Genomic DNA, 12,906 nt, shown 5'->3' on the forward strand with positions numbered 1-12,906 from the left:
ATTTGAGCATTACAGTATCAATACATGGATACTGACTGGTACAATTTCCTTTCTTCAGTATTAGTCTTGAAGTTTTGGTACATTTAAATATTTGCCTAGAAGATTGCAAAAATAATTTTTTGCATCTTCTGCTTTACAACTACATACAATACCTTTTCTTGCCTCTCTTCTGAACCAATGCCAAAACCGCACTAACCCATCCCTAGTAATTATATTTCAAAGACCATGTAATATGCATTTTGAATACTTGTTTAATAGTACTGAAGTGTTCACAGATTTGGAATGTCCTCTATTCATTAGAGCTTGGAATTCATTTCAAACATCTCTAGATGTTACTGTTTCAGTCTCACTACACCCTCAAAATTGCCACAGCACTTTTACGTACAATACTACAGAGAAACTGCAGACAGGGGTAACAAATGAGCAGTGACCAAATGAGTGACCAGGCTGATCATTTAAAGGAGAACTCTGTAATACAAAGCTCTCTTTCCAAAGAGGCCACCATTGACAATGACATTCAGTGGCCACATGGTGCAGGAGATTATGGAGCTCTATGCTTAAATTCTTAGGCCTCAGGTGGAAAGGATTTTCATTGTCTCACTATAATCTGAAGCATTTATCCATATTAAATTACCACCACCTCCAAATCTGGCATTACTCCGCTAAAGACAAGCTGTGAACTAAAGTAGCAAGGCTGCTGAGAGTCAGGACAGAGGTGCAATGACAGATGTGTGATACACTGGCTAAGCTTGTTAATACTGTGCTCGGTTTTAGTGCAACTTTTCTGATGGCATGTTTAAAGAAAGGTTTTGTTGTTGGTGAAACAGCAGAAGCAGTAACTCCAATAAGTTTCCTGATGCCTAGACAAAAGACTGGTAAAATGAAGATTCATCCATTTTCTAAATTAAACCATAAAGCATAAGATCAAGAGAAATCTTAAACTAATTTCTTTAAAGAAAAGAAAACCTGAAATCCCACAATTCTGGGGGATTATTACAACAGCTGCTGCAGATTAGGATCACTCCAGTCAGGGCCCACTATTTGAAAAAGATAAGTCATGGTGCAGAAACACCCTTTTCTAAGGGTTGATGTCTCTCACCGAATCAGCTCTTTTAAATTAGCCTTAGAGGACAAAACAATTTAAGTCATCTATCCCAAAGTAATTTCCCCCAATGCCAACTGTAACTATCACTTCCCTTTTAAAATCTGTTTATTAAACCCAAACTTGGCACAGTTAGTACCGGTTTTGCTATGCTCTAATTAACACTGGCATTTAGGCTACTGTCTGCCTGTTTAGAACTGCAAGAATGCTGCTGTAACTTAAAAAAAGGATACTTCATTGCCTACAGATTTCTGGCATTTATTAATAATTGATACTCTGAGATGGCACTACCAAGTATCAAACTCAAATCTATCAGAAGCTGAAGGCACTCCTATTATGTCCAACAGCACTTCGAAGATGGGGGCACATGGTCTAATCAGTTGATCATGCTATGGCTGGAACTTCTTTATTGTATGAACCGGATATCAAATGCAATGAACCTAGTACAGTACTGAGGACCAAACCTTCAGGAGAAATCTCCATGAGGCAAATCAAAGTTATTTTGAGATCTTACATGGCAAAAGAAGTTTGAAAAACACCTGGTTATTGTTCATATGTATAGCAACAGTAGTGCTAGGAATGTGAATCAGTGTTGTGCCATGCTAGGTGTTATACAAAAGTAGGAACAATGCTTGCTGTGAAAAGGTTTACAAATTTGTGACCAAACTCAGAACTCCTTTAGAAAAGTCATAAAGTAAACCACCAGGGCTGATGCTGTTTGGAGATAATATTCCTGTGGATAAGCTCTATAAGATGTCTAGAGAGGCCATGTTGTTGCTACATGGCAGAAAAGTCTGACATGTCCAGAGCCAAGATATGAAGAGCAATAGTCTTCAGGCAGACTGGGGGCTAGATCAGACCAGAGCGTACCCTCAGTTATACTTTAATAAACAATTCTCTAACTAAAGTCAGTGTTGTTGTTTAACGAAGTAAACACACAGGCTCATCCTCCAAAGCTAACTACATGCAAAAAGAGTTTAGAAAGAATCAATGAGAGAATGAACACAGTTAGCATCCACCAATACCATGTCTCAGACAACTATCTTTGGAAGAAAGTTTAAGTAATGGTTCTCTCCATTTTATACTATGGATCATATCTTTCAACAGATCAAGAATAATTCCCACTCCCAATCTTGCAACTGATTCCACAACTTAAAACATTAAACAAAGTTTAGAAGTTTAAAATCTGCAGGAACTGATAACTTGCACCTAAGAGTTTTAGAAGAACTGGATGAGGAATTCTGAAACAAAGATTTTTAACAAATGTTGGAATACTGGGAAGTTCCAGAAGGCTGTTAAAAGGCGAATATGTCAATAATTAGAAAGGATAAGTGGAATGATCATGGTAACTACAGACCAATTAGCCAAAACCTGATCCAAGGCAAAGTCATGGAGATGCTAGTAGAGAGTGAAGTCAGTAAGAAAAATTAAAGGAGGGTAAACAGAATTAGTACCAAACAACAAACTTGATATTTTCAATATTACAAGTAAGGGTAATTTGACTTCTGCAAAGTGTTTGGTTTAATACCATATAACATTTAGATTAACACAATTAGAAAAGGTCAATATAGCACATTATATGGATTTAAAACTGGCAAACTGATCAAACTCAAAAGGCAATTGTATCATCTAGGTGAATCATCATCTTAGAAGGGATGTTTCTAAAGGGGCTCCTTAGGGATCTTGGCTCAATGCCATTCAATATCTTTGGGCATGCCTACACTACAAAATTAAGTCAACTTAAGTCAACCTACAGCCATTGTAGTAATTAAAGTGGTGGTTCACGTCCACACTAAGCTCCTCCTCCTGTTGGTGGTACACACGCCCTCACCAGGAGCGCTTCTACCTACTTAACTGTGTGGGGCACTGACAGCAGGAGTCCCCTCTTCCTCCCACTCTGGGGCTGACAACACAAGCTGTCTGCCCCAGGGGGCCACTCCGGCTGTCGGCCCTGGGGTGGAGGGGGATGACTTCAGCTATGAGCCCCGCATGGGGCTGACAGCCAACAAGCAATTCCCTAACTACATCAACCAAAGTGCTATGCCTCTCGTGGAGGTGGAGTTAAGTCGATGTAGTGGGCGACTTACATCAGTGGGAGCTACATTTTAGTGTAGCTGCTTACAGAGTTAGATCGACGTAAGCTGCCTTACGTCGACCTAATTTTGTAGCCCAGGCCTTTATCAGTTATTTGGAAGAACATACAAAACCACTGCTAACAGAGTTGCCAATGACAAAACTTGGTAGAATGGTAAATAATGTGAAGGCCAGGTGAATTGTACAGAACAATCGGGATTGCTTGGTAAGCTGAGTTCATTTGAACATCACGTGTTTTAATATAACCAAATGCAATGTCATACATCTAGAGACAAAGAATGTAGGTCATACTTAGTGGATAGGGAATTGTATCTTGGAAAGCAGTGACTCTGAAAAGGATTTAGGGGATTACTGTGGATAACCAACTGAACATGAGCTCCTAGTGTGATGCGCCGTCTAAGAGGGCTGGTGTGAAATACTGAATAGCAGTAGGGAAGTGATATTGCCTTGTGTAAAAATGGTTTCCCATTCTAGGGTCCCCACTTGGAAAAAATGCTGAAAAACTGGAAAGGGTACAGAAAAGAGAGATACAAGAATGATGGGATATCTGGAAAACCTGCCTTATAGCATGAGACTAAAGAGGCTCAGTATACGAAAGCTTATGCCCAAATAAATCAATCTGTTAGTCTCTAAGGTGCCACAAGAACTCCTCTTTTTTTTTTTTTTTTTGCTGATACAGACTAACACGGCTACCACTGAAACCTGTCAGTATACTTAGTTCATCCAAGAAAGAATTAAGAGGTAATTTGGCCATTGTAAGTAACTACGTGAGTAGAATTGTCAGACCCCTCTGATTTTGCAGACAAAGCTAGATACATTCAGACTAGAGATACAGGGAAAATATTTAACCGTTAGGCTAATTAATCTTTGGAACCAAGTGATGTGGTAGATTCTCCATCACTTGAAGGTATTTAAAACAAGATTGGCTAGGTTTTAAAAACCTGTTCTCAACCAAAAAAACAGATTTGATTCAAGAATTACTGGGCAAAGTTCTGTGGTTTGTGTTATACAGGAATACAGACTAGATTGTCATATGGTCCCTTCTGGTCTTAAAAAGCTAACAAACTTTCTAGTAACTACAGTACTTTGTTATACAAAAAATTACAACAGTATAAGGAGAAAAAAAATAATAGGCACAACTGCTTGCTTATGTCCTTTCCCTTCCTCATTTGGTATCTTCACTATGGAGTATCTTTTTCTTGAGTGCAAGACTTGATACTAATACTACATTTCCCTTTATTTCCTGCAGCCCAAAGTGCTCAAATATTTTGGTCACTGTCATTTGATTAGGCTAGATAAGTTTATGGAGGGAATGGTTTGATGGGATAACGTGATTTTAGTCAATTAGGCAATAACGTGCCATCGCTGGTAAAATGAGGGTCCGGCTGGAGAATCTTGCCTGTATGCTCGGGGTTCTACTGATCGCCATATTTGGGGTCGGGAAGGAATTTTCCTCCAGGGTAGATTGGCAGAGGCCCTGGAGGTTTTTCGCCTTCCTCCGCAGCATAGGGCAGGGGTCGCAAGCTGGAGGATTCTCTGTGACTTGAAGTCTTTAAATCACGATCTGGAGACTTCAACAGCTGAGTTAAGGGAAAGTGGGTGGGTCAGCTTTTGTGGCCTGCATCATGCGGGAGGTCAGACTAGATGACCATATTGGTCCCTTCTGACCTTAAAGTCTATGAGTCTATTTGGTTCACTCCTCCTACAGGATTGCAATTCCTCAATATTTAATGTTAAAAATTAATATATGGAGATATATCTATCTCATAGAACTGGAAGGGACCCTAAAAGGTCATTGAGTCCAGCCCCCTGCCTTCACTAGCAGGACCAAGTACTGATTTTTGCCCCAGATTCCTAAGTGGCCCGCTCAAGGATTGAACTCACAACCCTGGGTTTAGCAGGCCAACGCTCAAACCACTGAGCTATCCCTCGCCCAATGTCATCTGGAAGTTTGATCATAGTTTAATTTACAGTGCAAAAGAAAAATTCGGAGAGGTGCTAAATTATTCTGTGCTTACTTAAATCCCTCTGAGCACCACTGAGTTAAGGTGTCACTAGTTCAGAGTTATCGGATAGCTGAATTCCCACCCAGGGAGCACATGGCTCAAAGGAGAAACTGTTTAACAGGAAGCAATCTTGTCTGCTGACAGATTAGCTTGTAAATTTAGAAAGATCAAGACTATTAGTTGCCAAAGCGTGCAACAGGCAGGAAAGCCTCAGCAATGGTGAGCTATATAGTTAGACAACAAAAGAACAAAGATTTTTTGACAGAATGAAGGAACTCATCATATTTGCTGCTTCTCACTGCACGATCATCGAGGCAGCAGGTGGCAGAATATGGCATCAACAACAGATCAATTACTGTAAGCAAGAATACAGAATAACTAAATGAAGTAGAGGGAGAGGAGGAGGAGAGCGAGCCAAGACCAAGGAATTCATCCACACTTCATATGGCCCAAAAAAACCAAACAAACCATGCACTGGAAGCAGAAGTTAGTCTTTGATCTATTATAAGGGGGTGCAAACTCTTTTTCTGGTCAATTGTCCCATCCCTTTCATGAACGTGAACTCTGAACAAAACTTTAGACACCTTCCTTTGGGTTACACATCAAGGGTCTGAAGGCAAACAACTTATAGTATACCAGACTATAACCACAAGAATTAACATTCTCTGCTGGGAGGCTGTTGGTTAATGGGTTAAATTATCCACAGCTGGAAGGAATATATTCTCACTGGAGACCAACACTTAGAATCTGCTTCCTCAAGCAGCCTGACAGCACTCCAGTTTGGTGAATTTCAGAGAACAGTGCATTTCACATTTTTTCCATATATAAAAAGTACTTCAGAATGCTTCATGACGGCACCAATAAAAAAAATCAACAATAAATATCTTAAATATTTTTGCAGGAATTATCACCTTGATGTAAATGAGTGAAGACCAATATGCCCAAAGCAAATCCCAAACACATACTAGAAAAAAATGGGTTGAGCATTTGAAAAACAAAACAAAAAAAATCAAAACATTTCAGGTAAATTGGCAAGAAAAAGATCTTTTTCATTCCTATCAAGACTCCAAAAGTACAACCCTGAACACACTCATAACAAGACATTCATAACATAACATTCTATATGCAACGCTCTAAAGAGATGTCTGACATCGAGAAACAGACCACTCAGTTAACCTGCCATTCAGGATTCAGTTTCCTTTAGTTTTAAATTTGTCCCAGGACCTAGAGAGGAATTGGTGGCATTTAGAACAAGGGTATAAAAACCTAGGGTTTTGATTTTAACTTTAGACTTGCCATACAAAAACCAGCAGCACAGCCATGGCTGGCCCAGATCAGATAACTCAGGATCGCAGACCTTGGGCTGCGGGGTGAAAAATAGTGGTGTAGACTTCAGGCTTAGAGCCTGGGCTCCAGTCTTAGACCCACTCCCCTTGGGCTCTGAGATCCACCCCCCTCGGGGACTCAGAGCCCAGGCTCCAGCCCTAAGTGTCTGCACTACACTTTTAAAGCCCTGCAGCCTGAGCCGCACAAGCCCAAGTCAGGTGACCCGGGGCCAGCTGCAGCTGTGCTGTAAGTCTCTTGTGGCCTTGTAGACGTGCCTTCAGCTGGAAGAGTCCAGGAGAAGCACTGCTCTCCCACATTAAGCAAAGTTGGGTAACCGTTATCTTCTGGAGGTTTCCTAGCTACATTACTTTCTTCAGAAACTGTGAGATAACCGTAACAGAATTGCAACAGACTTCCAAATTTAAAAAAAAACTGAATCTGATTTATTAACAATGGAAATTAAAAACCACACAAGAAAAGTTTGAATGTCCTGGGGGAGCTGTAATATTTACTCTACAGAATGTCAGTGTTTGTTTTTATTCACACTGCAACCAACACTAATGAACTCTTGCATGCCAGCAGCTGTTGCCTGCAAACAGATTAACTGGATGAAATAATGTATGATGTTACTGAACTATACAAGTCACACCCTTAGTCGATTTGTAAAACTGCTCGATTTTCGGTGTGCACATTTTGATGTTAATAGAAAAAATACTCTATCCCCGCTGATTATAGAATTCTGCACCAAAGTGGAGAGACCTAGAGATTGTCCCTGACTGAGCTGGAAGAAGCTATGAGTACGGTGAAGATACTCTACATCTACTAGGGGATTGCAAAAGATTTCAGACCATTCTGAGAACCCACAACAGCTGGCTTTGGAATCTGGAAAATAGCTATTTGTCCTAGTCACAAAACTTGAGATATTATTTATGATTTGCAATGCATTGCTGAGATAAGTTATAAAATAGCTGTTTATTATGGGACAAAAGCATTTCCAGAAAATACAGGGAAACTAGAAAGAATTTAATTTAGAGTGTCTGAATTTGTATGAAATTAAAGCTGTAGTTAAGTTAACTTGTGCACAGGGTTTTAAAGTTACCAAAGAAAAGAAGGGGGGGGGGGGGGAAATGTAGTCAGCACTGATGTATTGGACTTGCTAACTCATCTGACTTTGTAATAAGTTTTATTTTGTCAAAGGTCGGTGCTAAAGAGTCTCCCCAACTGCAAAACATTTATACAGCATTGACTGGGATTTGTCCAGCCTGACATGTTAGCACAGGCTGTCCTAGTATATTCTCGGTCTTCTCAAAAAGTCTCAGAGTTTTGCTAGCCAATAAGAATATAAGCTTTTCATACTTGCAACGTATATCTTGCTTTAACTGTCAGTCTGCTTGAATAGGCTGAAGGTTCAAGAATGACTGCTGATTGGGCATCCAAAAATTGTCAATTTCAGGTATCTCAAAGGGATCTAACTTTCAGAAAAAGGGTGCTCAGAGAGCACTATGTTACTTAGCACTCACTTTTGGAAAAATCAGATCCCTTTAAGGTATCTCAAGTTGGCTCCCAAAAATCAAGGTATCCCAACTCACTAGTCACTTCTGAAAAATTAGGCCACCATCCATTATAAAAGGTTTAGAATTTCCTCTTCCTCTCCCATATTTCTTAATTGCCCCGTTGACAGACAGACATCCTCACCCCCTTGATTTACTTTTTGTGCTTCCTTACCAGGTGCATGAGTCTGAACGGAAGATCAGAGTTCTCCAGAATGCATCGTGTAGATCATGTGGAATAATCATTTTAACTCAGCCACTGGTGGTCGCAAGCTATACTGAGCCCTAAATGTAGGAGTAAGCTAAGGTTTTGCACTGATTTGGCTAATGAAGCTTTTGCCCAATTAAAAATTTGGGTAAGCCTTGATTAGCTGAAATAGTCCCAACTCCTGCATAATTATGTGTACACAGACAAGGACAAGTATAGACAAGAAAATCCCACAGTGCGGAGTCTCAGAGCCAGAGTCAATTGACTTAAGCTCATTGGGCTCGAAATAGCAATATAGACATTCCCACTCAGGCTGGAGCCCAGGCTCAAAGATCCTCCGCCTCATTGTTTCAGAACCTGGACGCCAACCTGAGTGGGAATGTCTACACTGCTATTTTTAGCCCCAAAGCCTGATGCCCAGTTAACTGACCTAGACTCGGGCTTAGCGGCGAGGGTTTTTCTTTGCCGCGTAGACATACCCTCAGTGCTCAGCAACTGCTCTACCAATGCTATCCCAACCGCTGAATGATCCAAAGTGTGATATTTTTTGTTTTGTTTTAAATATTGCTGCTCTTTCCCCCTTGGCTTCAAAGAAAGCTAGTGATATGGTTTTCTTAAGCTTTGAGTATTTAAAGCTCCTTAATCCTTCAGGTGTGTCAAAAGACGACAATAATGCAGAAAACAACTGCAGGCAAAGTCGCAGAGTAATGACAGACAGATGCAAATAGGACGGCAAGTGGATAAAGGCCTGGGGACGGGCAAGAGAAGCAGCAGAATATTAAACACACAAGAGAGGTTGAAAGAGGAATACTGCAATACATCTTGTATGGATGGAAATGGGAAGAATAAATAGCTTTGATTATTATGTATTTCACTAGTCAGAGAAGCATAATCAAGTAGCTATGAGCAGGAACCTATTAATAATTCAAGTTAATGTAGCAAGTGGATTTTCCTTCCTGAAGAAAACACCAGGGTTCCTAATCTGTTCCATGTCTTCTTTAAAAATTGTAATGAGATTTACATGTGGTTGTTGAAAGATTGATTCCTTTTCTCTGCCTCTCCCTATCTCCTACTACAAACTAAGGACTCGATCACATTCTTAAGACAGATGAGTGAGTCTTCTTGTATTGCTACATACATGCAGTATTATACCTGGAAAAATCCAGGTTGATCTTTGCCTATGAATTAGTAGTTCAAGATCTAGTACTCGATGGTATGTAGACTACCTGAAAATGAAAGCAAGCCACCTACATATCTAGTCCACAGAGGAGTTGTAGTTGTACAACTACATTTTGCATAATAAATTCTATTAAGACTGCAAAGCACCTGGTGCTTATCTTCTTCCCAAGGAACTACTGCTACAAGCTAGAAAACCATGCATCTTATGAAGAGAAGGCAGACTAGAAAATAGATGTTATTTGGCCTTTGTAAGATGTATTCTACCTTCACTATGATAGCACCCCTGGGAGAGATGCACTACTGCTGTACAAGAGATGTCACATTGGAAAGTAATGACTGTGGTATTATACCAACAATCCTGACTACATTAAACCCACTGAGCAAGCTGCTAAAATGCTACTAGTATGATTCCCAGCACAGATTCCATAACTCAGTGGAGATCCCTCTCATCTTTATTTTACATGGAGACACACCTGAAAGAAAAAAAAATCCATGATTTCATAGCCTGAGTACTCCTCACTTCTAGTTTCCGCAGGCCTGTTTCCTGCCCCCGCCCCCCATTCAGAGTTAATGTCAAAGTTAAGGCTTTGTCCCAACACAGAAGTCACACTGAGATATAGATATAGATATAGATATATATTTATTTATTTATTTTTAGTTAAAGGGTAGTTAAACAAGTGTATCCACACAGGATTTTGCATGCATCAACTTAAAACTGGTTATTTTGATTTAGCTTTTTCCTGTACAATTACCAACAGGAAAAAATAGGTATGAGCCACAGCATCCACACAGGGATTTGTGCTGGTTTAGCTAAATCAGTTTAAAACATTAACTTGGTGCAATTTTGTATCTTCATCAGGCCTAAAGAAAGATAGACCAAAGAGGGAGACAGAATAGTCAATGTAGGATGCTTCTTGCAATCCAAAAAGGCAAGTCAACCGCAAGTCTCTTGTAGATGGTGATGGAGGGAACTGGGAACTCTAGCTACTGCCTGTTACCATGTAGAGGCAGAACAGAGTACAAGCCGGCAGCTTCCTTCAGGCCCACTTGCCTTCATATGAATGTCAGTTTTAGCTGCCTCTGTACATTGTGAAATGGACCATACATTAGCAAACATCTGCAAATGTGCATTGCAAAAATGTGCATACCAAAAAGCTTCACTCTCCACCCCCCTCCCCAAAAATCTAATATTTGACAAAATAAAAACATTTCAATAACCTTTTTTCTGGCCTTTACATTCTGGGGCAGAAGATAACTACCAGCCCTCCACAATCCCCCTCCTTTCTGCCTTCCCTGCGCCCTCCCCGCCCACCCCCCAACCTCATTCCCAGTACATTAAGTTTTAAAACACAAAGTGCATATAAGCAGGTGCACAAAATGAAACCCAAGGCTATCTTGACGCCTCTAGCAGTAGTTCATTATGCTTGCATAGGGAAGCAGGACTGGAGAGAATGAAGAACTGAGACCAATGCTGCACTTAAGCTCCAAATTCTTCAGCCTGAAAACAGTACATGGAGAGGCAGAACCCTCCTTCATTCTACAGAAACTATTACAGGCTGGTGGCATGGTGCTTGGTGAGGTTGGACATCTTAGGGGAGGTTTCTTATGGTATGATTGAGTGCATGTGATACAAATAGATTACGAAGAACATCCTGTCGTTTATGCTACAGCATTTTTTTCCTGTTCTAGCTCATTTGAAAAAAGAAATGGAAAAGGAACATCAGAGAATGCTGACACCTGGGAATCAGTTAGGTCGCTTTAATAATTAGGCAGAATCTACAGAAGATAATTACCCCGATTGAATCCTGAAAGACCAGGTGAGGCTTTGTAGAAAGCAGAGTCTGGAGCCCACCAGAACAGGAGAAGGGCCGGGAGGGCAGGGAGTTACACGAGAACCAGCCCCTGAGTTTGAGTGCAGGCAGTTTTAAACCCTGGAAGCTTTAAACACCCAGACTCAAATTCTGGAGGAGCTAAGGTTCTGTAGTGTCCGCATCAGAATGGTGCTCTTTTAAAATGTCTGAAAGCATGCTCCACACCTGGTCCCTCTCAGATTTTGGAAGGCACTTCTGATTCTTAAACCTTGGGTTGAGTGCTGTAGCTATCTTTAAAAATCTCACATTGGTACCTTCTTTGCGTTTTGTCAGATCTGCAGCGAAAGTGTTCTTAAAATGAACAACATGTGCTGGGTCATCATCTGAGACTTCTATAACATGAAATATATGGCAGAATGCGGGTAAAACAGAGCAGGAGACATTGAACTCCTGGGGGGAGAATTGTGTCACAATTTACTTGTAATGTAATTAACGCTTTTTTTTTTTTTAAACAAGCATTATCAGCATGGAGGCATTTCCTCTGGAATGGTGGCAGAAGTATGAAGGGACATACAAATGTTTTGTAGCTGGCATTGCAAGGTATTTACGTGCCAGATATGCTAAAGTCCCATGCGAATGCCTCTTCTCACTTTCTGCTGACCTTGTAAATAAGAAGTGGGCAGCACTACCTCCTGGAAATGTAAACAAACTTGTTTGTCTGAGCAATTGGCTGAACAAGGAATAGGACTGAGTGGACTTGTAGGCGTTAAAGTTTTACATTGTTATATAACTGCACTCAGAAGCAAAAACACATTTGTAAGTTGCATTTTCATGATAGAGATTGCACTACAGTACTTGTATGAGGTGAATTGAAAAATACTGTTTCTTTTGTTTATCATTTTTACACTGCAAATCTAAAAAAATATAAAGTGAGTAGTATACATTTTGTATTCTGTGTTGTAATAGAAAAGAATATATTTCAAAATGTAGAAAAACATCCAAAATATTTAATAAATTTCAATTGGTATTTTATTGTTTAACAATGTGATTAAAACTGCGATTAATCGCAATTAATTTTTTTTTTAAGTTAATTGCATGAGTTAACTGCGATTAATCAACAGCCCTACAAAAAACCTTCAAATATTAACTCAGATTTTTAAAGGTCATTCTGCAGGAATGATCTGGACTGATCACGTAATAAAACTTCCATCTTTAATTCATAGAAATTAGAGACTGGATTTATTTAGAAGTGCTATTGAACAATACCACCATTCTTCAATCCAACCATTCTCTGAAGAATAATATTTCTCCCCATAATAGGATTATTCTAATTTAAAACCTAATCCTCAAGAATAAACATTTTCCACCCTGTCACATCCCCAAAGTGAAACCTTATGCAGCAGGATGGTTCATGCTGAGAATATATTGGCAAAAACTGAATCTCATCCATGTTTTAAGATGATCTCAGTAAACCGTATTCCAGATAAAATTGTACATATGCACAGATGTATGTTAAAAACAGGAATTTATCAAACACTAGCCAAAAATCTAATCCTTAATGGTATGGAAAGAATGTCTTGGATTTCAAAAGATCATACAAAATTTTCAGTAGGATAGGCCCCCAGTGACA

At 39.8% G+C, this 12,906-nt stretch overlaps 1 protein-coding gene across 1 annotated transcript in view; it reads right to left on the reverse strand.

The window, feature by feature from the left end:
- Nucleotides 1-12,906, reverse strand: part of PHLPP1 (PH domain and leucine rich repeat protein phosphatase 1) — a 251,059-nt gene that overhangs the window by 131,511 nt on the left and 106,642 nt on the right. The window lies entirely within an intron of this gene.

The sequence above is a fragment of the Emys orbicularis genome, chromosome 2, assembly GCF_028017835.1.
Source record: "Emys orbicularis isolate rEmyOrb1 chromosome 2, rEmyOrb1.hap1, whole genome shotgun sequence".
Lineage (NCBI taxonomy): Eukaryota > Metazoa > Chordata > Testudines > Emydidae > Emys > Emys orbicularis.